Here is a 27,286-nt window from a genome sequence, read left to right on the forward strand (position 1 = left end):
ATAAAAAACTAAAAAGATAATCCTTTTAAGAAGCTGATTTTTTTTCTTAGTCATTCCAGAAGTAAGAGGGACAGGGTAATACTGCCAATGCTTAACTCCAAAATAGATAAAAGATTTTTTTTAAAAGAGAGAGGCTGCTCTATTGAGGAAAAAAGCCCTGAAATAACCTATCAGTGGTGTTCAGAAGTCACAAGGTCATCATTCATCTTTATAAAAGGAGACACTGAACAAAGATGAATAAGGTAAAGCGTTTACTTTTACATAACGCCAGGACAGGTGAAAGAAATAGCTATAATTCCACAGGCCTTGAGCATGACAGAGAAATACAAAGCTTTAGGAAATATGCTATGAAATGCTATACTTCTGGTTTCAACAAATGCTTGGAGACATCATGAAAGACCTTTTGATGTGGACAGAAAATTTTGTCCACTATTTCTTTTAAATTCATTTTTGGGGGGATCTTTTAAAAACTTGAAGTATAGTTTATTTACAATGTTGTGTTAGTTTTGGGTGTTTTGCAGATTCTTTTCCCTTATAGGTTATTACAAAATATTGAATATAATTTTCTCTCTTTTAAATCTTTTTAAAACAATTTTTTTCCCCCAGAGCTCTCCTCTACTCTGTCTTGATCTAAGATCAGTAAGGGTTAAACAATCCATAACTTTGGAAATTTGCATCTAATTTTATACCTTTGGCCTTAATATTTATCAACTTCAACACAGGACAATGTATTACTCTAACAATAGTTAACATTGCTGATGCCATGAGCTCTCCTTTGGCTCTCGAAAATAATAGCCTTTGTAGGACTCTTTAAAATTAATATGCACACACACAGGCACACATTCTTACAAAATGAGGAATGGAAAGAAAAATGAATGGGTTTGTCCAGTGAAACCTTGACATAAATGTACCCCTAATGGTGGAGGTAAATATATAGGAGACCAGGATCACAGACTGACCTATAGCAAGAATAAAATTTCTTCAAAATCTCCTGTTTATCAAGAAACTTACACAAAATTAAAATTGTACATTGTGATATATGTAAGTTTCTTTTAATATTATCTTAAAAATATACATTTGGCTATATACAAGTTTCTTTTACTGTTGAAATAATATTTTCCTCCAAAATTCCATATATTATTTTGTATGATTGGCATCCATCAATACAATATAACAAAAAGAAAGCCCACAACACTTATGATTCAACCTTCTGGCTATTTTCAGGCCAAGTGTTTTGGTTTATTTTTTCTTTTGAATTATTCAGATCTCCATACCCAGTCATGCCCCACACTTTGCATAAGTATAATACTAAGAAATCTTATAATTTTTTATTAACTTGCAGATTTTTTCTGGGGTAGGAATATTGTTTAAATATTCCCTAAGGAGAAACCAAGTGAGAGGGAAATTTTCCTCTGAGTTTTCAATTGTAGCCGATAGTGAATGGGAAATCACTTCTCACTTAGATCTACATGGCTGTTTGTGAGCAGAAAATAGTTTTAATTATCCTGACTGTGCAACCAAAATTTCTGGGACAGTCCCAATTTCATTCTTTTCAATAAATGTGAATTCCCATTATACTTACAGGAAATTGTCCAACACACGTATTCACACAGGTGATTAAAGTCCATTGTAGAAAGCTGTTCACTGCACCCTTGTGGGTAAAGGTAAACAACAGGAAACAAGTTAAACGTCCTTCAGTAGGGAGAAGAGTTTAAGAAATTTCCATACATCCATATAATATAACACCAAGCAGAATCAAGTAGATCACTATGTACTGGTCTGAGAAAATAGTCAAGATACATTGTTCATTTGAAAAATATCATTACAGAACAGATGTCTAGTTGTACTCCATTTGTGTTACACTTCTTTCAACTATATATGTTTGTAAAGGGTTAGAACATTTTGGCAGGACATATCAGTCAGTTCAGTTCAGTTCAGTCGCTCAGTCGTATCCAACTCTTTGCGACCCCGTGAATCGCAGCACGCCAGGCCTCCCTGTCTATCACAAACTCCCAGAGTTTACTCAAACTCATGCCCATCGAGTCGGTGATGCCATCCAGCCATCTCATCCTCTGTCGTCCCCTTCTCCTCCTGCCCCCAATCCCTCCCAGCATCAGGGTCTTTTCCAATGAGTCAACTCTTTGCATGAGGTGGCCAAAGTACTGGAGTTTCCGCTTCAGCATCAGTCCTTCCAGTGAACACCCAGGACTGATCTCCTTTAGGATGGACTGGTTGGATCTCCTTGCAGTCCAAGGGTCTCTCAAGAGTCTTCTCCAACACCATAGTTCAAAAGCATCAATTTTTTGGCGCTCAGCTTTCTTCACAGTCCAACTCTCACATCCATACATGACCACTGGAAAAACCATAGCCTTGACCAGATGGACCTTTGTTGGCAGAGTAATGTCTCTGCTTTTTAATATGCTATCCAGGTTGGTCATAACTTTCCTTCCAAGGAGTAAGCGTCTTTTAATTTCATGACAGGACATATCAGAAACAGACAAACCCAAAAATATCCTCTGTGGTTGGGATGAAGAATTAGAGATAAATGGAGACTTTTGTTTGTTACTCATATTTCCTAACCCCTAGTATTTCTATGTCAACTCTTCCCAATTCCTCCAGTTCTCATTGCTCTCCACCATGTTTGAGACCTGGTATTGTCATAAATCATACAGTACTGGCCACAGGATATGAGCTTGCATGAGACTGGTTGGAAAAGTAAAGAAGATAGAGGTCACAGAACTTGATGCGCTATGGGGTTGACTGATGAAGGAGGCAGCCAGTGGGTCCATGAGTCATTTCTAGAGGGATGAGATATTCCAGTCACCGGCAATGTCAAGAAAATCCTGATCAGAAGTGGGTGTAGGAGCTATCAGGAGGAGGTGACACAGGAAGTCAAGCACATGGAACATCATCCTTCCAAATTGTCCAGATTTTTCCTTGAACTTGGTTTGTGGTGGACGTTGCTATTGCAATGTTGTGCTTGTGCCCAGTTGCTCAGCTGTGTCTGACTCTTTGCCAACCAGTGGACTGAGCTCCTCTCTGCATGGGATTTCCCAGGCAAGAATACTGGAGTGGGTTGCTGTTTCCTTCTCCAGGGGAGCTTCCTGACTCAGGGATTGAACCCACATCTCGTGTGTCTCCTGCGTTGGCAGGCAGATTATTTACCACTGTATGCAATATCTATTCTCCTTTTCTTCATTATTAGAGAGCCAGAATTTCTTTTGGGGCCACAGAGTACCCAATTAAACACAATCACTTCCACAGGTTTTCTTAATGTTAGAGGTGACCAAGTTACTCAGTATTGGCCAATAGCTTGAAAGCTAAGACTTTTGGGTGACACTGTCTGAAAAATTTTCTTTTCCTGATAAAATAAAAAGGACAGATTCAGTGACTTATTATGCCTTTTGCCTTCATCTTTCAACCTGATTGGAATAGTTCTGGGGGTAGAAAAGTCACCTTGCACCACAAAGATAAAAATCAAACCATAAGGATGGTAAAGCAGGTCATTCATGAGGACCTCAGGCACTTTCAGAGGTAGCCTGGGAGTCCTTCTGGAGCTCCAGTCATATAAGAAAATTGGCCCTCTGTTTGGCTAAGCTGTTGACATCAGGTGTCTGTGGTCAAAGGTAATTAATTCTACCCAATTCTGGATCCTCCAAAAAGGTTCAGATGAGAGGAAACAAGGGGCTGTTCAGTTCTGGATGGGTCACAAAAGCTCTGTGCAAATAGGCTGTGATCCTGCTGAGTAGGGAAGTCTGGAAAATAGACCAGGAAACTTCAGGAGAGGCCAGGCAAGGACCTGGGAAAACACAAAGGAGGCTGCATATTGGTAGGTGCCTAGGAGGCACCTGAAAATCAGCGGTCTGTTTGTAGAGCAGGATCCTGCAGGTAACAAAAAGTGGGGTGACTTCTAGCCGTGGGATAAAAAGGGGTTGAAAGAAGGGTCCACACTATTGCCAGGATTAGCTGCTTTCTGGTCCTCAACCTGTGGGGTTGATTTTGATTCACAGGTGCTTGTCCAGGCCATGGTGGTGAAATCTCTGTATCACTTGCCTTCATTTCTCTGCCAGGACTGAGAGCTTCAGGCATCATTTGCACGCAGCTGCTCATGGGTGTTTGGCTTGGCAGAGCCAATGACCTGATGTTGGAAGTGATGGGGGAGGGGAAGAGCTGTACTCCAGTGACCACGCTCCTAGAACTAGGAGCCCACCATCACTTGCTCACTTCTGTTACTTTTACTTTTCTTAATTAAAAAAAAATCTCCATAGTCAAGGAAAGGTGAGTAAAAAGGGATAAATAAATAAGTGTTAACTGGGAGAGTTTCTTTTTAAATTTTTTTCAAACTTACTCAGAAGGATGCATTATCTGTTAGTAAGTAGTGTAAGTAATTATCTTTAGCGTGGAACTGGTATATTTTTGGCAATCCCACTGAAATGGTGTAAACAACATTTCCTGTGTCAAAAGCAGAGATCCAAGTCTGTTTTAGAATGGTCCTAATCTCCATCTATTATAATTTCCACCAATAACTTGTCTTTTTATATATGCTGGCATCTGTGTGAAAGACAGCATCCCACTTTGACCAAGTCTCCATCTGGTGACAGGCGGGGGAGCAGGAACGTAGACTGTCACTTTATGCAGATGGATTTCTATTAATACAAACAAGTGACCCTAAAAGAGAAATTGGCTAGCTCCAGCAGAACTTTAAGAAGATTGTTCTGAATTTCCTGAAAGCAGGTTATTTCTAAATACATGGTGTTGCCTTTTAAACACAGATCAGGCATTTCTGTCCTTCTCAGAGCTGGTTTCACAAAGTGGGTTTGCTGTTCTGAGCCCATTCGCTTCGGGCGGGAGTGGAAGGAAGTGACTACAATGAAAGAGGTTTCTTATGGGAAGAGCCCCGAGTTTTGCTGTCCCCATTTCAGCACTCATCAGGTTATGAGTCCTGGAGAGAGTCAAGGAGGAGGGCAAGAGAACTGAGGGGAAGGGAAATGGTTTCACCCATCGTGACTCCTGGCCACCCCTCATTTATCCTGCTTTACCAAGAGAATATGTAGCTTTAAAATATACTCCAGTGCATCCATCAGGTAAATTCACGTTTTGAACTTAACACGAGCAATACTTTTCCAAGGGTGTCTGCTTTCGAGGATGGCTAGAGAGGTTTTCTCTGGCTAATTCCTCTTCCTTTGTGAGCCATCCCAGGCCAGCTGTGGCAAGGAGGACACCAGTTGGGCCCTGGAGAGATTCACCAGGATAACAAACCCTGGTTGTAGATAGCCCAATGGCCCATCAAGCGAGACTGAGTCATGCAGATAACTATGACATGGTTAAAAATAATATTTTTGGAAGAGTTTTTTTAAACTACCATTGTTTCAGTACCATTTCAGACTGTTTGCCCTATGTTTAGCCCTACTATTACATACTTTGTATATTTCTTTAAATTTGTTCAGTTTTTAAAAGATATATTCCCTCCTCTCCTGACCCTAAGCACTTATATGTGTGACATCAGTTTGATGAGCTAGTTATATTTTTTTAGTACACAATAACATAAATAGACAACTAAAATAAAAACTTTTCGGGGGCTTCCCTGGCAGTCCAGTGATTAAGACTCAATGCTTCCAATGCAGGGGGTGTGGGTTCAATCCCTGGTCAAGGAACTAAGACCTCACATTCCCTACGGAAAAAAAAACGTTCACTCAAGTATCAGCTCAAATTGTCCTGAGCATCCCCAGTGGTCCTCTTCCTACCTTTTGGAGAAACGCTGCTTTATAAGAGTTTTTGGTGTCCTTGGGGGAAAGGCTATGTCATTACCTGAAAAACAGCAAATGCAGAATGCACTACTTGATCAAAATCTTGCAGAGATAATGTGTGTGTGTGTGTGTGTGTGAAAAATGTACATATACCCCAATATGGGAATAGCATTAGCTCTATTAATATGTAATATGGCCTCAGATTGAGTTATGTCTTTTTTACAAGTGCTACCTTTATTTAAAAGTGACGGTTAACTCATTGGCTTAATTTTAATAAGAACTTTATTGAGATATAACTCACATACTAGAAAATTCACACTTTTAAAATAAAAATTCAGTGTTTTTAGCATATTCACAAAGTTGTGTACCACCAATAATATCTACTGTTAGAACATTTTATCACCCCAAAAGAAACTCTGTACCCAGTAGGAGTTTTTATCCTACTGTCCCCTACATCCAGCCTCTGGCAATCATTAATCTACTTTCTGTCTCTATGGATTTGCATATTCTGCAAGTTACATATAAATGGAATCATGGAATCATATAATACATGGCCTTTTGTGATTGGCTTCTTTCATTTAATATAATATTTTCAAGGTTCATCTATGTTGGAGCATGTTTTAGTATTTCGATCCTCTTTATTGTAGAATAGCATTCCCCTGCCTGGATATATCATATTTTTATTTATCTATTCATTATTTGGTAGACAATTTTGCTATTCGTACTTTCTGGCTATTATAAATAATTCTTCTATGAATATTTATGTACAAGTTTTATGTGGACATATGTTTTAAATTTCTATGAGTCTCTATCCAGAAGTAGAATTGCTGAATTATATAATGACTCTATGTTAAACGGTTTAAGGAACTACCAAATTGTCTTCCAAAGTGGCTACACCATTTTATAATCCCAGAAACAGTGACTGAGGATTCCATTTTCTTCACATCTTTGCCAACATCTGTTACTGTCTGTCATTTTGATTTTAACTATCCTAATGGATGTGAAATGGTTTTCTTATTGTGGTTTTGGTTATTACATGTTTCCCAGATAACTAAGGATTTCAGGTTTATTTTCGTGTGTTTGTTACCCATTTGTTTGTCTTCTTAGGATAAATGTCTATTCGATCTTTTCCCTATTTTACAATTGGAGTGTTTGTCTTCTTCTTATTGAGCTGTAGGAGTTCTTTATATAGTCTATATATGTCTTTTATCAGATATATGATTGCAAATAGTTTCTCCTATTCTGTGAGTTGTCTTCTCATTTTCTTGACAGTGTCCTTTAAAGCACAAAAGTTTTAAATTTCATTAAGCCCAATTATATTTCTTTTTGTTTCATGTGGTCTGGGTGTCATATTTAAGAATCTGTTGTCTGATTGGGTCACAAATATTATGCCTGTGTTTTCTTCAATGAGTTTTATAGTTTTATATAAAACTTATATTTAGGTCAGTGATCTGTTTTGAGTTAATTTTATATTTTACTTGTGGAAAGGGTCCTGTTTCATTCTTTTCCATTGATATCCAGGTGTCCAAACATTGTTTGTTGAGAAGACTGTTCCATGCACATCGAATGGAACAAGGATTCTTGGCACCCTTGTCGAAAACAAATTCATAAATTTGTCAAAAACAAATTCATAAATGTATGAATTTGGGGAATTCCCTGGTGGTCCAGTGGTTAGGACTCTCACTTCAACTACAGAGGGTTTGGGTTTGATCCCTGGTTAGGGAATTAAGATCCTGCATGCCTGTTGCCTGACACAGACAAATAAATAAAACAATAAATAAATAGATATTATCCTGTACTTTCAATTCTATTCCATTGATCTGTGTGTCCAGCTTTATGCCAGTATCTCAGTGTCTTGGTTATTATATAGCTTTGTAGTAGAGCTTGAAATTGGGAAGTAAGAATCTTTTAACTTTGCTATTCTTTCTCAAGATTGTTTCGACTATTAAGGGTTCCTTAAATTCCCATATAAATTTTAGGATCAGCTTATCAGTTCTGCCCAATGAAAGGCAGTTGGGATTCTGATACAGAGTGCACTGAACCTGTAGATCAATTTGGAGACTATTACTACCTTAATAATACTAAGTCCCCTGATCCATGATCATGAGATGTTTTCTCATTCAGTTAAATCTCTTTTAATTTCTTTCAACAAAGCTTTGTAGTTTTCAGTACATAAGTCTTACACTTTTTTTGTTAAACTTACTCCTAAGTATTTTATTCTTTTGGTGTTATTGTAAATGGATTCAGACTGAGTTTTACTTTCTTCTTTATACTTTCCCAAAATTTAAAATTTTTTACAATAACATTCTTTATTATTGTCAATAATATTTTTATAGTCAGAAAGAATACAAAAGATCACTTCAGCCCCAGGAAGAATTGGGAAAACTAGATATGGGCTTTGGAGGATTTTTTTTTTGATATATGAATTTGTCTTATAATTCGATTCAAATAATTCATGAAACCTCTGATGGAACTTAAGTTGATTTCATTCTTAACTGCATGTTTAACCTATTGTAAAGATGGAAAATACACATTTATTACTCACAACATAACAAATTTTAGTCATTTTGTTTAATGAAAATTAAAAATGATTTATTAGAGGTAAGATCAATAAACTCTATAACCTTGAGTCTATAAAGCAAGTCAAAATAAAACACTTCATGGTCTTACAGAATAGATGGGATAGGAATGGCACTCAATCTGAAGGGAAAAAACGTCTGTTGGCTTGCCAGATTTTGAATGTAGCTGGCCTGACAGAGTAGCTGAATCAGCCTCTCACACCCCAACCTCACCCCAGGCTGCAACTTTCCTTTCCCTTCAGTTCAGTTTGGGTGGACTGCAGCATGCCAGGCTTTCCTGTCCATCACCAACTCCCTTTCCCTTGCAGGTTCATTATGCGTGTACGTGCTCAGTCACTTCAGTTGTGTCCAGCTCTTTGTGACCCTATGGACTGCAGCCTGCCAGGCTCCTCTGTCCATGCGCTTCTCCAGGCAGGAATACTATAGTGGGTTGCCTTGCCCTCCTCCAGGGGACCAAACCTGTGTCTCCTGCCATTGCAGGCAGATTCTTTACCCGCTGAGCCACCTGGGAAGCTCCGCAGGTTTATTACATTCTAGTTTTAAATCAGATCCATCAGTTGAATCACCAGGTCCCTTGGAGATCTCTACCAGAAACCTCAGCAAAAGATGTCAGTTTATGGCTTAAACCTCTCCTTTACAATGCTGTTTGTTTATTGGCTTTAAATCAAACAGGACTTGCTCACGTTGGTGGTAGGACCCACTTGTTATTAGCCCTTGGCTGTTTTAGTGAATATAAGACTTACTTGGTCATTGTAGCAGCTGCAAAGAGTCAGGTCACTCATAACAGAGCTAAAAGATCTTTCAGATCATAGAGATAGTCCCCTGGGTAAGGCTAAACCTCCACAGTTAAAATCATAGATCCTGGCAAGAAAAATTACCTGCCAAAAATATCCTGCATGGAGAACAGAATTCAGCTTCTACAGTCACTCAGATAAGCTCTTAGAAACTATTTCTTGTATAACGTAAGACAGTCAGTCCTCACCTGAAAAGAGTGTACACTAACACTCAAAATGCTCTATGTTTGCTTTTCCAGCATCATCCAGTAGATGATGATGGCTTCCCAGTAGACCATGTCAAGAACTGAAAAAGAAGTGTTTGAGAATTCACTCTCGGAAAAGGCTCATCAATATAAGCATGTCAGATATCTAAATTTGGAAACTAATCTCAGGTCCTCAGACACAGAGAACCAATAAAAAACACTTCATGATACCATTAGAAGCCTTTTAACAATTGCCAGCCTTTAAAGCAAGAACTGGGTAAACTGAATCCCTTGTCCCAAAATCTAGACTTCTGAGGTCTTATGTACTGGTGTCTCTACCCGCTTCTTTCATTGGGAAAAGCATTAAGAAGTTAGCTAGGTGGTGATTTCCCTGGTGGTCCAGTGTGTAGAATTCCATCCTCCCAATGCAGGGGGCCTGGGTTCGATCCCTGGTGGGGGAACTAGATCCCACATGCCACAACTAAGACCCGGTGCAGCCAAATGAATAAAAATAAATATTTTTTAAAAAGAAGCTAGCTAGGAATGCAGTCAACTCCCATAGTATCTTTAAGGCAGAGAGAGACAAGGCCCTCTAATATAGCCCTCTTTATAAAAGACCCATAACTTTCTTTCCCAACAAGAAACTGAACAGAAATCTGCAGCCCTTCAGGGACTGAGACTCTGTACCCATCTCTGCACACATCCAAATAAGGCTTAGCTCACCTCCCAAGAAAGGAAATTGAGTCAAGGAGGTCAGGTGAGAAAGGTCAGGATCCTCTATATGCCTTCCTGAGGTTGAGCAAAAAGATTTCACGCTCTTTGAGAGCGAACAGAATAAAAGGGTCAAGGCTTTAACCACGGTTCTCCTCATGAGGCAGTATCCTGTGTGATAACATTTTCGTCAGTAGAAACTCTCAGGCAAATTGCTCTGCTCATCTCTCCCCGGGAAGCTTAACCCTAACCCTCAGCCAATCTCTTTCTCAGCAGTCCTAGAACAATATCCTGCCCTGTATCTGCGTGACTTCTTTGCAAAACCTTCCCTCCAAAGATGGCCTGATAGACCCAAATCCTTCCTTTGACTGATATGCTTGGCCCTGATAAGTCAGGCCTCGCCAGCCACGGGTCCACAAGACTAGAACCGTTTAAGGTCAAGTCCTTAAAGAGAACTATGGCCTTTCTTTCTGACACCTGGAAGTGTCTTCTGGTGACAGCTCATCTTTGCCTTTAAAGTGGGAAGGTAGAAGCAAACATTCTGATTTTAAAAGGTATCTTTTAGATGCTAATATCGCCCATTTTCAGATCACCCCGTGTTCCAGAAAATCCTTCCTTATCTGACTCTTCAATTCCTCCTTGTATTCTTCTCAAGCTTCAAGGCAGAGGTATTCTAGTGGGGGTAAAGGCTCTGGCTACATTGATTTTTGCTGTCATTAGAGGGTCAGCTTGTGGAATACCAAGTGAATGTGATTCATTTTATTCAGATAGCAAGACTGTACACCTCCTAATTCTGGTCTGGCTTCCTGATGGGACCAGCTTGGTCTATCATCATATATCAATCCTACCTACTAATGGGCACACAGAGTCCTTTAATGTGTGGAATCACTCTGACAGTTTTCAGCATACATTAGCTTACTGAACACTTGTTGGAAAATTGAATGACAGGTTTGGCAATGGTTCTTTAAAATTTCATCTACAGAAAATAAGAAAAGTGGAGATTTATCCCCATTGGTCATTTCCCTAGGGATGTCTGCATGAATCAATAAGGACTAAATGCATGCCATAATGACTCACTGATGGCATATTGGGTGACTTTGTCATGAAATTTGCTTATATTTTTAATCAATAATGAACATACCCTTTAGTAATCTTCGTTTTTTTGTTTTTCTCTGTTTTCAAGGTGGATATTTTAAGTTGTGTTGAACAACATTAGTTCCTCTCTTAAATTTACTCTGACCACAGTGGCATATGCTTATTAATAATTAAAAGTGCTAGTTGAATGTTGAATGAATAAAAAGATGAATGAATGAATCCATGGAACAAAAATAAATAATTTTAACTTATGGCTATAATATTGCTGCAAATGTCTGAAAACCAAATATATATACTGACAGCTTTAAAAGATAGCAAGGACAAATGATAATATTGATTTTGTTATGTAATCAAATTGAAGGAATTTTTCATCTTGCTATGTCCAACAGTCTTATTGCAACAAAACAACACTAAAAATGAATGAATCTGATAATGCACAAAACTTACAGATGTAGGATTATGAGATAAGAAAACTAATAATATCACAAGATGATCAAAAGATTTAAAGCAAGCTTTCAAGATATCTACTTCAATCAATCTAACAAAAAATTATAGATAAGCTGGAATTCATCTTGACTGTCCTCTTTGGATAAGCCATATATTTTAATTTAATAGAGGCTTTTAATAAGGAAAAGGAAAAAATAGCAAAGTTAAAAAGAAAAACATCCTTTTACGAAACTGAATTTTATAGACCTCCAAAGTATTATGTTTCACTATCAGGGCCAACAGTATGTGGAGACAGAGTAGCTGCCTTTGATGTAATCTCTGCAAAAATGGTTACCAGGAGGATCAGTCTTTCTTAACTTCACGAATTCTTTCTATCAACTTGAAATCTCCACAATCTCTTAATGTTTTGTAGATCCCAGTTTTGACTCTGGAAAAAATATCTGTTTTAAGCATCTGTTCCGTCATCTAAAGCTGAGAAAGCTCTCAGGAGTGTAGTAAAAATTGCTTTCGTTCCGTCTTAATTCAGTGGTCCCCAATTTTTGGAGTCTTTGACAGTTTTCATGAGTACTGTCACATTGATCTGTCTCACCCTCTGTTTTTTCTTTTATTGGAATTTTATTGAGGTAATTGTAGGTTTGCATGCAGTATAAGAAGTGATAGAGATTTGTTGTACACTTGACCCAGTTTCCCCTAATGGTAACATTTAGCGAAACTAAAGTATAATATTCACAACCAGACATTGACATTGATGCAATTCACTGTATTCAGATTGTGTGTGTGTGTGTGTGTGTGTGTGTAGTAAGTCCTATACTATTTTATTGGTGACCTCCAATTTTTACCAAATTATTTGCCCTAATTTTCTCCTTAGATATAGTTCATTTGGGGTATTTTCAAAGTGAAATCCCCACATTTAACCTAGAATGTTCCACATCTGCCCCAAATTAGAGACTCATTGGTTTACTATTCATCTCTTCAGTGGTCTACATCAGCTTTCTTCTTAAGATTACAAAAGACAAATTTTCTTGGATTTAGATGAACATGAGTCATCTCTGGGTTAATCTGTTCCATTTGAGTATAGATTCCAGATTTTTCATGGTTTATTTGTTCATTCAAAAAATATTTACTGGTTGCTTGCTGAGTCCTTAAAGTAGTTTCCTAGGAGCCTGGTGTACAGTGGGGAAACAGCAAGCATGATCTCTGCTCTCAGAAGACTTAGGATCTACTAGACCGCCAGGCTTGTGCCAACAATAAACTGCCAGAATCAAGTAGGTAGAGATTAGCTGAAAGGGTGGTCACATTTTTTAAAAAGTTCAATGCAATCTCCTCACTTGCCTCAACAAATAGATGACCTTCATTTAGCCTCCATAGGAATCCATCTACCTTAAAAAAAAAAAAAAAGGGAGAAATATTACAAATAGAATACAAAGAGAAATGCTACAATAATATTCAACTTTTGTCATTCAGAGGGATTATGCAGCCAGATATAAACCAAGGAATCCACACTACTATCTTAGAGTTTCCAGATTCTTCATCTTTCCCTTTAGTGTGGCATTGGCCAAGCTTAAAGGACCCAGTTCATAGATTTCTTCTAATTGTAGAGAAGATACCACTTCCATGCTTTTCAGCTAGCCCAGAAGCTTTATGGTAGGATGATACAATGGAAGGAACCTTGGAGGAAAAACCAAAAAGAAACAAAAAGTGTTTAATTTATACAACACACTCAAATTATAGTGTGAGTAAAACTGGCTATCAGGCTACCACACATATCCTAAACAAAAATTATAATCACTGAATTTATTAGACAGTCTCCACCATTCAAATAGACAACACCCTTAGCCTCAGGTTGACTTATTCAGAATCTCGGAATATATTTTGCAGTGAACTCTTTAGGCTTCCCCTTCTAAAATTCATTCTTCTACCCAGACTATGATTAAGTTATTTTATCATTGGAACTGCCAGATCGTTCCATCTGCCCTTTCCCAGTCCCAAACTCTAATCCGTTCTTTGGGCAAGGGTTTTGAACCAAGTTCTTGTTCAAGTGCATGCACTGATTCAAAGTTTTTTTTTGAGTAAAGTCTGGCTTTGCACAGTTACCCTGTTATCAAGTGCGTACACCAATAGGGTAGCACCCCCCCCCCCCAATCTGGGCTAGCGTACAAGTCAGGATGCTAAATTTACACAACAGAATGTTGGCTTTGCCACCTGCACACCTGTTATCTAAAGCATATGGCTCTCTCTTTAATCAACAACACAAAACATAGGCTCTTCAGGCACTCCTAGGAGATTTCAGTCCTGCCTCTGATCCAGCCCTTGGCAAAAGCTCACTTGAAACATCTGATATTTGAAGGAGAGTCTTTAAGGCATGCTAACTACACATTCCTTTAGGTACCTAAGTTAAAACATTTCCCTCTTACGTGTAAACATTTCGAAAATAATGTATCTGGACGCTCTGTGAGCCTCACACAGAAGTTCTCCCTCTGCGAAATGGATTATAATGGAGGTAAACACATATTTACTTGTAGTTTATTTTGGCATCATCTGCAATTCTGTATCTGATGAGCATATTTGAGAACAAAGATGAGGGTGCAGAAAGCTAGAGGGGACTATGCCTCTCACAAATTGATGGAGTCATCATACAGCACTCACTCACCTATCTCTGAAACTACTTTTATCATGGGAAATAAAGTTCTGAATTATTCAGACCACTGTTATTATGAGATTTTTATATTAAATGTAGTGAGATCGAATTTTGACTAACAGCAATCCTCAAGGAGCCCCTGGTGGCTCGGACGGTAAAGAGTGCCTGCAGTTCAGGAGACCAGGGTTCGATCCCTGTGTCTGGAAGATCCCCTGGAGAAGGAAAGGGCAACCCACTCCAATATTCTTGCCTGGAGAATCCCATGGATGGAGGAGCCTAGCAGGCTACAGTCCATGGGGAGTCATGTGTCCAAGAGTCGGACACAGCTGAGCGACTTCACTTTCACTTTCTTTCCATCCTAATAATCATTGTCTTGCTCATTACTTCATTAAACAAATAATTTTTATCCCCAAATTATGCTAGGCTAAATGTAGATTAAAAAGGATAAAATACAGTCCTGTACTGAAAGAACAAAGTCAATAAAAATATAATGCAAGCCACAACATGTAATTTTAAACTTTTCAATAGCCGCACATAACAAAAAGCCAAAGTAACAGGTAAAATCGTCTTTAATAATTTATTTCACTTAACCTAATATATCACAAATATTAGCATTAACATTAAACTGAAGTAAAAGTATGCTAATGATATTAACCTCTCTTCAGATATAGGAGTTATAGAAATGGAAGAATCATTTCATAGGTTGACGGCTTTCTTTGCTGTGTGGATCCTTTTTAGTTCGATTTAGTTCGATGTAGTCCAACTTGGCTATTTTGTTGTTGTTATTGTCTGTGCTTTTTATGTTATATCTAGGAAATAGTTGCCAAGACCAATGTCAAAAAAGCTTTCTCTCAGTTCTCTTCTGGGAGTTTTCAGTCTTATATTTAAGTCTTTAATCCATTTTTAGTTGATTGTTATCTATGGTGTAAGATAAGGGTCCAGTTTCATTCTTTTGCATATGGATTTAGTTTCCCCAACACCATTTGTTGAAGAGACTCTCTTTTCCCACATTCTATTCTTGGCATTTTTGTCAAAGGTCAGTTATATGTGAATTTATTTCCAGACTCTCTATTACATTGGTCTACATGTCTGTCTCAACGACATTAATCCCTGTGATCCTGTGCTGATCTCTTGTTGCCATGATCTACTGTCTTCCTCTTTATTGGTTTCCTCTCTTGCTTGAGTGGAACACATCCTCCTGTTACTTCATGAGACAGGATATGTGGAAAGCAGATTTTTGAAAGCTTGAATGCCCCCAAATGTTTTTATTTTCTTCTGATACTTGATTAATAGTAGTTTTATTTCACAGAATTTTAGGTTGGATTCATTTTCCTCAAATATCACTTTGTTGTTTTAGAGCTATCTATTTTGCTGTTCTAAAAACCAGATACAAGTGATTTTTAATCACTGGTCTTTGATCTTCTTTTTCCTGTAGCAGCCTGTACACTTACTCCTTATCCCAGGTTCTGAAATGTCACAATTATGTGAACTGACGTGTTATTGTTGGTGGTGTTCTTTAGTTGCTAAGTCGTGTCTGACCCTTTTGCAACCCCACGGACTATAGCCAGCCAGGCTCCTCTGTCCATGGGATTTCCCAGGCAAGAATACTGGAGTGAGTTGCCATTTCCTTCTCCAGAGGATCTTCCTGACCCAGGGATTAAACCTATGTCTCCTGTACTGAAGGTGGATTCTTTATGGCTGAGCCACCAGGGAAGCCCTTTAGCCCTCAATGAGCCCCATTAAATCTGTGAATACATATTTTTCTGTTCTTAAAATATTTTACTTGATGATATCCCTTTCACTCTTGTATTCTTGTCTCTCAATAGAACTGTGTTAATCTATTGATAATTGGGTCTCTAATTTTCTTCTCTTATATTTTCCATATATATATGTCTTATTTTCATATTTTCTGAGTGAAATTCTCAAACTTACCTTCAAGTCTTCTACTGAATATTTTATTCCTATTATTACATGTTATCATTTTCAAAAAAGTATATCAATTCAATTCCACAAACATTTGTTGAATATTTATTATATTAAGTTTACTGCATTTGGGAATGGTCTGTTGGGAGTTGTAAACAAATTTTTAAAAAGCTTTTAATATATAAACATATACAGAAATATCTATGAAATAAAAGCTACATTAATTTGAGTCAACAAATCTGAAAGTAGAGAAGGAAGAAATGCCATCAGTATTTTTCTCATTTCTCATCCAGAAGTGCAACTAATGAGATTATCAGCAAATTAATTAAAAGACATTACTAATGATCATAATAAGAAAGCTGACAAATTCTCAAGTTTGATTGACACTACTCAAGGTAAAAGTTTCATTGACATCAATTCAGTCATTCTAATACAAGTCTCAGAGCCCGTGATAGATATAATGAGCATAAAGTTAAATTCTGGAGAAAATATATTCCATCCTGTTACAGAATATTTTGAGATCAAATAATAGAGCTCTTTAACAAGTACGTAGGATGTTCAACTACTGGCAAACCTTACGTGAAGAGATCACTTAATTGGTTTTTGTCCTGGTTAAAAAAAGAATCCTCTAACCAAGGTCACATATGGGATTATTCACCAGTCTTAAATCTAGTAATAAAATGGATAATGGGAAGGCAAGAAGGGATATTTCACAGTTTTGACTCAAAATGTCTGAGCAGCGTTTATAATGGAGCAACACAAAAGAATTGCTATTTGACACAAACAGCAGGGGACTCCAATCCACTTTCCTAACACTATGGAAGCAAGACAGGGTTCTAGAAAAGGAAGTTGGAAAACAGGGCTGCATTGCTCTGAGAAAACCCACTCAAGTAAAAGGTGGCTTTTCTTTCCCCTGCCCCCAGCTTTATTGAGACGTAATTGACACATACCTTTATGTAGTTTGAGGTGTACAACAGGGTGGTTAATATACTTAGATGTTGCAAAATGATTACCACCATAGCTCACACTTCAGTGTCATGTAATTACCATTTTGCTTTTGTGGTGAGAACATTTAAGATCTACACTCTTAGCAACTTTCAAGTATATAATACAGTATTATTAACTAAAGTCATCTTGCCGTACATAAGATCTCCAGAAATTATTCATCTTGTAACTGCATGTTTGTGCTCTCTGACATCTTCCCATTTCCTCCACCCAACCCCAGAGCCTGTAACCACCATTCTACTCTCTGCTTCTATAAGTTGGTCTCTTAAATCCCATGTATAGGTTACATTATACAGTATTTGCCTTTCTCTGACTTACTTCACTTTGCGTAATGCCCTCAAGGTCCACTCTTGTCTCAAACAGCAGAATTTCCTTCCTTCTTATGGCTAAATAATATTCCATTTTATATATAATGCTGCAATAAACATGGGACTGCAGATATCTTCTCCGTTCTAATGTTTATTTCCTTTGGCTATATGCCCAGAAGTCAGATCGTTGAATCATACAGTAGTTCTATTTTTAATCTTTTGAGGAAACTTAATACTGTATACCAGTTTACATTCCCACCAGTAGCACATGTTTCTCTACATCCTTACCAACACTTATCTGTTGTATTTTTTATAATGGCCATCCTAATAGGTGTGAGTGATATTGTGGTTTTGATTTGCACTTCCCTGAATATTAGTGATGTTGAGTACTTCCATATACCTATTAGCCATCTGTATGTCTTCTGTGGAAAAATGTCTATTCAGTTCCTCTGCCCAGTTTAAATCATGTTGTTTGTTTGTTTGCTGTTGAGTCCTATGAGTTCTTTATATAATTTGGATCTTTATATAATTTGGATATATAATTTCTCACATTCTGTAGTTTGCCATTTCATTTGTTGATTGTTTCTTTTGCTGTGCAGAAGTTTTTTAGTTTGATATAGTCCCACTTGTTAATTTTTGCTTTTGCTTCTTGTGCTTTTGGCATCACATCCTAAAAAATCATTGCTAAGACCAGTGTCAAGGGGGTTTTGCCCAATGTTATCTCTTAGAAGTTGTACAGTTTTAGTTCTCATTTTAAGTCTTTCCAATATGTGTAGTTTTCCCCCATTCAACCAAGCAATTCTCTGATACCAGCCTGGTGTCCTCCAATTCAACTCAATTCAATTCTGATGCTTCCTACCTGGAGCTGCTATGAGATCTCACAAGATAAGGGGCTCAGTCCTACTAGACTGTCTGTTTCTCACTTCAGATGCCAGTTACAAGTCCAGCTTGTCACCTGTGCTTCTGACCAATTGGCTGTACATAAGAGGTTCCAAGAAAACCCTTGTTAGGTCTGATTAATTTGCTAGAGTCACTCTCGGAACTCAGAGAAACATTTTAGTTACAGATTGCTGGTTTATTATAAAAGGATGTAACTCATAAACAGCCAGATGGAAGAGATGCACAGGGGAAGGTGTACCTGAAAAGGCTCAGAGCTTCCATACTGTCTCAGAGTGTCTGATACTCCCAGCACCTCCATGTGGAAGATCTCCAAACTCCATCATTTGGGATTTTTAAGAAGGCTTCATTATAGAGGCATGGTTGGTTGTTGGTAATCAAACAGTCTCTAGCCCCTCACCCCTCCCAGAGGTTAGGAGCTAGGACTGAAGTTTCAGTTCTAACCATTGCCAACCATCTAACCATCTGGTTGGTTCCTCAGAAGAACGATCCCATCTTAGGCTACCTTGGACTTTCCAAAAGTCACCTAATTAACAGAATAAGAGACACTATTATGGTTTCATCACTTAAGAAATCCAACTCTGTGCTAGGAATAGGTCAAAGACTAAATATGTATTTCTTATTATAAATTACAGTATCAAAGTCTTCAATCCATTTTGAGTTAATTTTTGTGAGTAGTGTTAGATATAGGTCTAAATTTATTCTTCTATATTTGGTTTTCCAGTTCTCCCAACACGATTTATTGAAGAGATTGTCCTCTTCCCCCATTGAGTATTCTTGGCTTCTAAACAGCAGCTTTTCATTTTCATACCTCAGGGTCCAGAAGGAAAAGCCAGCTGAAATTAGCGGATGAGGACATTGTTTTGTCTGCTGATATAAGAGATGTACCCCAAGAGAGGTGCTGGCATTTGACGTGAAGGACAGGGGAGCCTGGTGTGCTGCAGTCCATGGGGTGGCGAAGAGCTGGACATGACTTAGTGACTGAACAACAACAACAAGGAAAGCCTAACTGTCCTGTGACTACGATTCTTATTTGGACTTCTCAAGTTCAAAGACCTCTCATCATTGGGCCTGAATCTTGGGAGAGCTTTGAGTAAGTGATATAGCAGTAACTTTATTAAGCTTGTGTGGTCATGATCTATATGATTCTGACTCTGTGTTACCCAAGTTCAGTCAGGGAGTAAACAGGCAGTAGGCCAGCAGAATGAAGGCTGTTTCTATATGCCTAAAATAAAAGGATAAGCCACCCATTTCATTGACTTAACTGATTCAGACCTCTATAAGGCTGATCCAATTAACTGTGTGGCAGTTGGCTGGTTGCATGCCATAAAAAAGGAGCAGTTTGTGTGCTTAGTAGATTTCTTCCTTCGAAACATGATCTTTGTATCTTAAGAGCCTAACACAGTGTCTGGCACAGCATGGCTGCTCCATAAATATTTGTGGGATGAATGAGCTCTAAGAAATCTTAGACAAAGTAACTTAGTTCCATCATCACTACCTGCTGTGCTAAAAATCTCCTTGGCTGATTCTATATGACACTTAGGAGACCTTTCTTGGTTTTTTTATATTGCATTTCATCAGTTCCTGTTAGAGTCAAAGAAAAGAAGTTGAAACAGTTCTTCAGCAAATATTTATGGAAACCTACCATGTTCAAGGCACTTGTAGGAAAACTGAAACTCTAAGATAATCTTTTCCCTACAAAAGCTTATAGCCTCAAAGAGAAGATATGTATGCACATATACATTCTCAGAACTACAGCTTTCTATGATAAATGCATCTGTATGCAGTTATATACCCCAAGCTTATGAAAGGGTTATAAAATAAGTCTCTCTTTGGTTTGATGCTTCATATTGGTTTTTTAGTTTTTAATGTTGATACAGACACTTAAAAAATTTTTGACTGCACCAGGTCATAGTTGCACCATGTGGGATCAAGTTCTCTGACCAGGGATGGAACCCATGCCCCCTGCGTTGGGAGCATGGAGTCTTAACCAGTGGACCACCAGGGAAGTCCCTGCATCATATTGTTTAATGTTGAGATCTAGAATGACTCTAAGCTCTCCGTGGTTATAAATGACAATCTTTTCCCCCATAATTTCCCTTACTAAGTACTTCCAAAAAGTGTCTGAAATTTCTCTTCTGGGTAGTCTCTATTTGTCCCTCCTCCTGTTCTCCTCTTTTGTCTGCCTGCTCTGAGTCCTAGGAGGTGGACCTCTCCCCACACTACTGACTGTATCACCCGGGCTCCATAGTCCACTGGCTTATGGTTGGGTTGGGACAGTGGAATACACTAGCAGAAGATGGGGGTGCAGAGAGAAAGAATGGGGTGTGTATTCACTTCTCTTCTTCCCTGTCTGAGAGCTGTTCTAACAGCAGCTGCACCTCTCTCAACCACAGATCCTGTCTCAAGACTCATGACTCCAGCTCACGCAAGGCTCTGGGAACAGTATTCATCCTTTGCCTCTGTCATGGTTAATTTCATGTGTCAACTGGATGGGGTTGATGGGGTGCCCAAATAAGTGGTTAAGTCTTATTTCTGAGTGTGCCTGTGAGGATGTTTCTGGAGAAGACTAACATTTAATCAGTCGGTTGAGTAAAACAGATTGCCCTGCCCACTGTGGCCTCATCCAGTCTAGTGACAGCCAGAATAAAAGTCTGAGTAAAAGAAAATGACTGGGAGTAGGAAATGGCAACCTACTCCAGTCTTCTTGCCTGGGAAATCCCACAGAGAGAGGAGCCTGGCAGGCTACAATTCATGGGGTCACAAAGAGTCAGGCACAACTCAGCGTGCATGTGCGTGCACACACACACACACACACACACACACACACACACACACGCACTACTGAGCAAAAGACCTTAAAGCAGTTGGTAGGAGAGAAAACCAAGTGAGGGATTGGATAGATAAAGATGCAGAGATGTGGGACTTGCCTGGCAGTCCAGGGGTTAAGACTTTGCCTTCCAAAGCAGAGGGTGTGGGTTTGATCCTTGGTCACGGGCTTCCCAGATGGCTCAGTGGTGAAGAGTCCACCTGCCATTGCAGGAAACGCAACAGACGTGGGTTTGATCCCTACATCGGGAGGATCCCCTGGAATAGGAAATGGCAACCCACTCCAGTATCCTTGCCTGGAGGATTACATGGATAGCGGAGCCTGGCGGGCTGCAGTCCATGAGTTCGCAAAGAGTCGACACGACTGAGCACACACACACACACACACAGGGAGCTAAGACCTTATATGCCTCTCGACCAAAAATCCAAAACACAAAACAAGAACAATATTGTAACAAATTCAATAAAGACTTTAAAAAGTGGTGCACGTTTGAAAAATAAATCTTGGGACTTCCCTGGTGGTCCAGTGGTTAAGACTCTGTGCTTCCAATGCAGGGGATGAAGGTTTGATCCCTGGTCAGGGAACTAAGATCCCGCATGCCATTCGGTCAAAAACTAGAAATAAACACTTTTTTAAAAAGGAAATAAAAAAAAAGAAAATGATTTCTTTCTGACTGTCCTTGGACTCACACTAAGGCTGGAACTTACACCCTTGGCTCTCTATCAGCTCTCCTGGATTCCAGCTTGCTGACTGCAGATCATGAAGCTTCTTAACCATCATCATTGCATGAGCCAATTCCTTATAATTCATGCATACACAACATACCCTTTTGGTTTTGTTTCTCTGGCTAATTTTTTTTTTCTCCTGACTATCACACCCCTTCAGATCTAGAGATGGTAACAGCTTCTTAGTGTTGTCAGACCCTGCGTACTTCAACATTGCTTGTTGGTACCTTTAACACTGCCCACACCTCTTCAAGGCCTTCTCAGGTGGCACAGTGGTAAAGAATCTGCTTGCTAATGCAGGAGACGTGAGTTCAATCCCTGGGTCAGGAAAGATTTCTTGGAGAATGAAATGGCAACCCTCTCCAGTATTCTTGCCTGGGAAATCCTAGGGATAGAGGAGCCTGGTGGGCTATAAGTCATGGGGTCACAAAGAGTTGGGCATGATTGAGTGATTGAACACACACATACACACACCTCCTACCTCTGTAAATAATCCCTTCAATAAACTTTCCCCAAATCCTGGTTGAGTAGGCATCTGTTTCCTGCCAGGAGCCTGACAGAGACAGTAGCCTCAGTGGCACATCTTCCCATTCACTATTCTGGCTGGGAGGACACAGGAGCTCAGAGCCCCTGAGCCCAGTGGTCCCTAAAGACCCCTCTCCAAAGCTGCTGGCCTCCAGACCCTCTCACCCACTGATCTACGTTTGTTTGGCAATGACTATTTCCCTCACTCTACTGAAGACTTTGTGTCACCTAGGAAAGAAGAATTCAGATAGGTCATCTAATACAGTGGAAATCTCCAATATGGCAGAGCTAGAGAAGCATCTGATGTGTAAAGATTTTATTCCATTTAAATATAGAATGATAACAGATTACTCAGGGTTGCCTACTCTGTCTTAATCCTTCATTAAAATAAGGTGGTAAGATGCCAGTTACAAGTAACTGAAATAATCCTTTTCTTTTTTTACTGTGTCTTAGGTACATTACAGATCAAAGAGGCTTTGGTCTTTTGGTTTTATATTCCAGCCATTTAAAATACATTACTTATTGAAGACGACATGTTCTTTGCCCTAACAACTAGCTTTGATACTTTGTCATGAGATTTTTCTTGTATCACAATTATTTATTTAAATATCCAGAGTAGTATACTTGTTCTCATAACAAGGCCTTTATATTATTTATCATTTTATCTCCAAAGCTATAATCTTTGGTACAGAAGGCACTATAAGCATTTATTAAGTGAATGAAAGAATGAATAAGTGACAGTGAGCCTTGAAATGTAACTCACTTGTAAGTTGAGAGCTATGAAGCTTGAGGGGCACAGGGTAATGCCATGGATTCCTGTCTCCTTCCTATGAAAGGTTCTGCCTCTCAGCTCTTCCCAGGCTTCTTGTCGTGGTTTAGTTGCTCAGTCGTGTCCAGCTCTTTTGTGATCCCATGGACTCTAGCCCACCAGATCCTCTGTCCATGAGATTTCCCAGGCAAAAATACTGGGGTGAGTTGGCCATTTCCTTCTCCAGGGGATCTTCCAGACCCAAGGATTAAATCTCAGTGGGTTCTTTACCGCTTGAATCACCAGGTGAGCCTGCCTTGCCAGGGTATTTCCTACCTATTAGCTGTGTGTTGCGCTCTTCTGAAACTGATTAGCAGCCTATGAAATTACCCGGAAATTCTGAGGTAAGCTGTTCTCTCTTTCCTATGTCTGGCAAGCTGCTTTTTACCAATATAAGAAATTTTGCAGTTTTCAAATTATGACCTATTGAGAATATGATTCACAATATATCCCCTCTATTCTCCAAACTTCAAACTAAGTCACAGGAGAGTTACCAGTTTATGTACCACAGAGAAAAATCTGCCCCCCCCATTCTATTATTTATTATATCACAGCAAATTGGTGACTCAGTGATGAACCTAAGAATTTTAAGTCCCTGAGCAAACTTTCAAACTTTCATTATCCCTTACAATGCAGGGCTACTCTTGATATAATGTATATATGTGCATATATATATATATTTCTATATAATATATATTTATAAATTATATATATATATTTAAGTACATTATATTTAAATTATTTATTTATTTATTTATTTATTTATTTAAGGAAGAAAATGGAAGCAACCTCTTTCTTCATTGTTGTGTGTTTCCCCAGGCAAAAGTATCAGAACAGTTAACCATCAGAAGACTGCACAACCTATGCACAATCATTTGCTACACCTTCAGTTTATAGAGTTCAGCAGAAGTGGATGTTTGCTCAGTCTTAGGTAAAGATGCAGGAAAATTCTAATAATTCTCCAGTGCTATCCTTTGTTGACTTAAAATTATTTCAAGTACTAGTAGCCATCCGTAAATCACAAAGCTGTCAGTGGTTTAACACAAGAGGAGTTAGTTACTACTCATTTAACAGTCCAGTGAAGGTTTTCTGATGGGTGGACAGATTTCCTCTGCTGGCGATTCAGGGGCCCAGGCTCCTTCCATATTATGGCTCCTCCATCCAGTAGCTGAGTCCTTGGAGACCAGCAGCCAACTGGAAAAGCATGAAGAGTGTTCCATGAGAGGTTTTAGTTCACATTTCATTACAAAGAGCTCAGCCATATGGTTGCTCCTAACCCTGAAGGTGCTACTGCCCAGTGACGGCTGTACACCAGGAAAGAAGGACACATTTTTCTGTAAGCAAAGAGCTGACTCTGCCACTGTAAGTATGGGCACATGGCATATAATCCCAAATAGAATATTTCTGTGGGTTTAGAGTGAGGGAAAAGGCAGGAGCTGAATCTGAAACTCAGACATGTGAACCATCTTCAGCCCTTATGGCTTCAGTAACAGGGAAGACCCTCTATAGTCTGTTGTAAGTTAATCACTGAACGGATGTTGCCTATAACCTTAAACCATACATAACAGCCCATCTCTGGGAACCCTGCCTCCCAAGTAATGAACATAAAGCTGAAAAGCCTTTGTTTTGCCTACAGGAAACATCCTGACCAGGCCCCCTTGTGAATGACTGCAGGGAGGAAGAAATTAACACATCCCCTCCTGAGGTTGACCAGAAGGAGGAAATATTTAACTTGACTCCCTCCCCTCTAGTGTAAAAGAAGCCTGAATTCTAACTCAGACAAGTTGGTTCTTTGGGATGCAAGTTCACCATCTTCTCAGTCTGCTGGCCTTCTGAATAAAGTCTCTATTCCTTGCGCAGACAACTCGTCTCTCGATTTATTGGCCTGTCTTGCAGCGAGCAGTACGAGGCGAGCGTACACTCGGTAATGAATTTCCACGCAGCCAGCCAGGAGCCTTGCTGCCCGTGGCCCGCAGCCCCGTTTGGGGAGTTTTCAGGTGAGGCCCTAGCAGCTGCCCATCGCTTGTCTTGCGGGTCTTCCCTTCAGAGTTCCCCAAAGCGGCACCAGCTGGCAGTGCTTGGCAGTTGGAGCAAGGAATGGACATTCGGGAGGTGACCAGGCTCCGAGAGTGCATACAGACGGACAAGTTGCGCTGGTATGTACAGCCAGAAAATTTTTTTCCTGTCTATTTGGGGCTTTTTCTCCAGAATAAGCTAATTTGTTTTGGGGGTACCCTATTGGAGAGAGGACATAGTTGCGTTTTCTCTTCGTTGGGGGCCTTTTCTCTGGAATAAGCCGATTTGTTTTGTATCTGACTGGGGTGCCTTGTTGGAAAGAGGAGTTGTTGGACTTCTACCTGATTTGTGAGTCAGTGAACGGGTTCGTTTGTTTCTTTGGATGCTAGCGTGTGTGTGTGTATGTGTGTGTGTGTGTTTGGATGCTAGCGTGTGTGTGTGTGTGTGTGTGTGTGTTTGGATGCTAGCGTGTGTGTGTGTGTGTTTGGATGCTAGCGTGTGTGTGTGTGTGTGCGTGCGCCATTTGTATTTTGTCTTGAATTTCTGTCTTTAAAACGGGAAATGCTTTATGCGTGCTTAGTCGTGTTTGACTCTCTGGGACCCTGTGGACTGTAGCCCACCAGGCTTCTCTGTCCATGGCATTCTCCAGGCAAGAATACTGGAACAGGTTGCTATTTTCTACCCCAGGGGATCTTTCCGGCCCAAGGACTGGACTCTCGTCTCTTGCATCTCCTGCATTGGCAGGCGGAGTCTTTACCCCTGCCACCTGGGAAGCCCAAGGCAGTGTTTTCACTATCCCTGAAGAAAGTCCTCCGCGGTGCATTTTGGGGAAGTGATCTGATGACAGCTCTGAACCCATGTGTGAGGGAAGGATGAGACTTAATTGAAACAATGTGTGGCAGCGGTGCTGTTAGGGTCTCCACAAGGGGTTGAGGCAGAGTTATCCTGGGACACTGTGCGCCTGTCCTGCTGCTACTGCTAAGTCACTTCAGTCGTGTATGACTCTGTGCGACCCCATCCCTGGGATTCCCCAGGCAAGAACACTGGAGTGGGTTGCCATTTCCTTCTCCAATGCATAAAAGTGAAAAGTGAAAGTGAAGTCACTCAGTCCTGTCTGACTCTTTGCGACCCCGTGGACTGCAGCCTACCAGGCTCCTCCGTCCATGGGATTTTCCAGGCGGGAGTACTGGAGTGGGGTGCCATCGCCTTCTCTGACCTGTCCTGCTGCCCTTGTCATATTAATTATGTTGTTTGTGGTCTCCTGTGTCGAAACCCCAAGACCAAACTTGAGCGTTTATTTAGGATCTTCTGATTGTCTTTTTTTAGGTTTTTCATTTCATTTTGTTTGGTACTGTTTCTCCATTTATAGCCAAATCAGTTTTGTGATATATAAAACTTTTACTGATGTGAAATGGAGAAAAGGAACAGGAGAAAAAACAACTGTCTGTTTTTATCCAAGAATGGGACATTTCCAGGAAGAAGAGAAATATCCACTTGTTTTCTAAAATCATCAGAAGCTACAAATAGACATAAAGGTCTTTTCCATAAATATTAGTAAAGAGGATTTTGCCATTTAGACAGGTAACTTGGATATGTCCCATCTGCTAGAAACCCAATTTGAATCCAACCTCTTTTGTAATCAGTGGGTTTTACATTGTTGTACCTGACTCATGCCTGAAATTTTGGAATGGGAACTGTGAGGTCCCTGTGTTTGTCTGTTTGTACATGTGCTATAAATGTGTGGCATTACCACAGTTAATTTGTAAAAGAGCTGTATTCAATTGGCTTAAAGGAAATTAAGCCCTTATATGAACATTCAAGTATAAAAGAAACAGATCAGAATGAATTTTGGGTTCCTGTGATCTTAAAATTCAGTATTGAATTATTGTTGGTATCTGTTACTAAAGTTAGCTTAAGCTTGTTGGTTTGATTAAGTGTATTGCTTTTTTGTACCTAGGTTTACTAGAAATCAAATAAGACCTTATTATTACTGTTACAAAGTGTGTCAGCAAGAAAATAACAATATGACAGAGCTTTTAAGAAAATAAAATAG

The 27,286-nt window shown here is 39.4% G+C and overlaps 1 long non-coding RNA gene across 1 annotated transcript in view; it reads left to right on the plus strand.

Annotated features, from left to right (window-relative positions):
- The window catches only part of LOC122697842, a 65,882-nt gene extending 40,517 nt beyond the window's left edge, over positions 1-25,365 (plus strand). The window contains exons 3-4 of the long non-coding RNA XR_006342181.1: positions 24,037-24,148; positions 24,854-25,365. This is a non-coding gene — a long non-coding RNA (uncharacterized LOC122697842). The remainder of the gene's footprint in view (positions 1-24,036; positions 24,149-24,853) is intronic.
- Positions 25,366-27,286: the final 1,921 nt, after the last annotated feature.

This window comes from Cervus elaphus, chromosome 7 (genome assembly GCF_910594005.1).
Source record: "Cervus elaphus chromosome 7, mCerEla1.1, whole genome shotgun sequence".
NCBI lineage: Eukaryota > Metazoa > Chordata > Mammalia > Artiodactyla > Cervidae > Cervus > Cervus elaphus.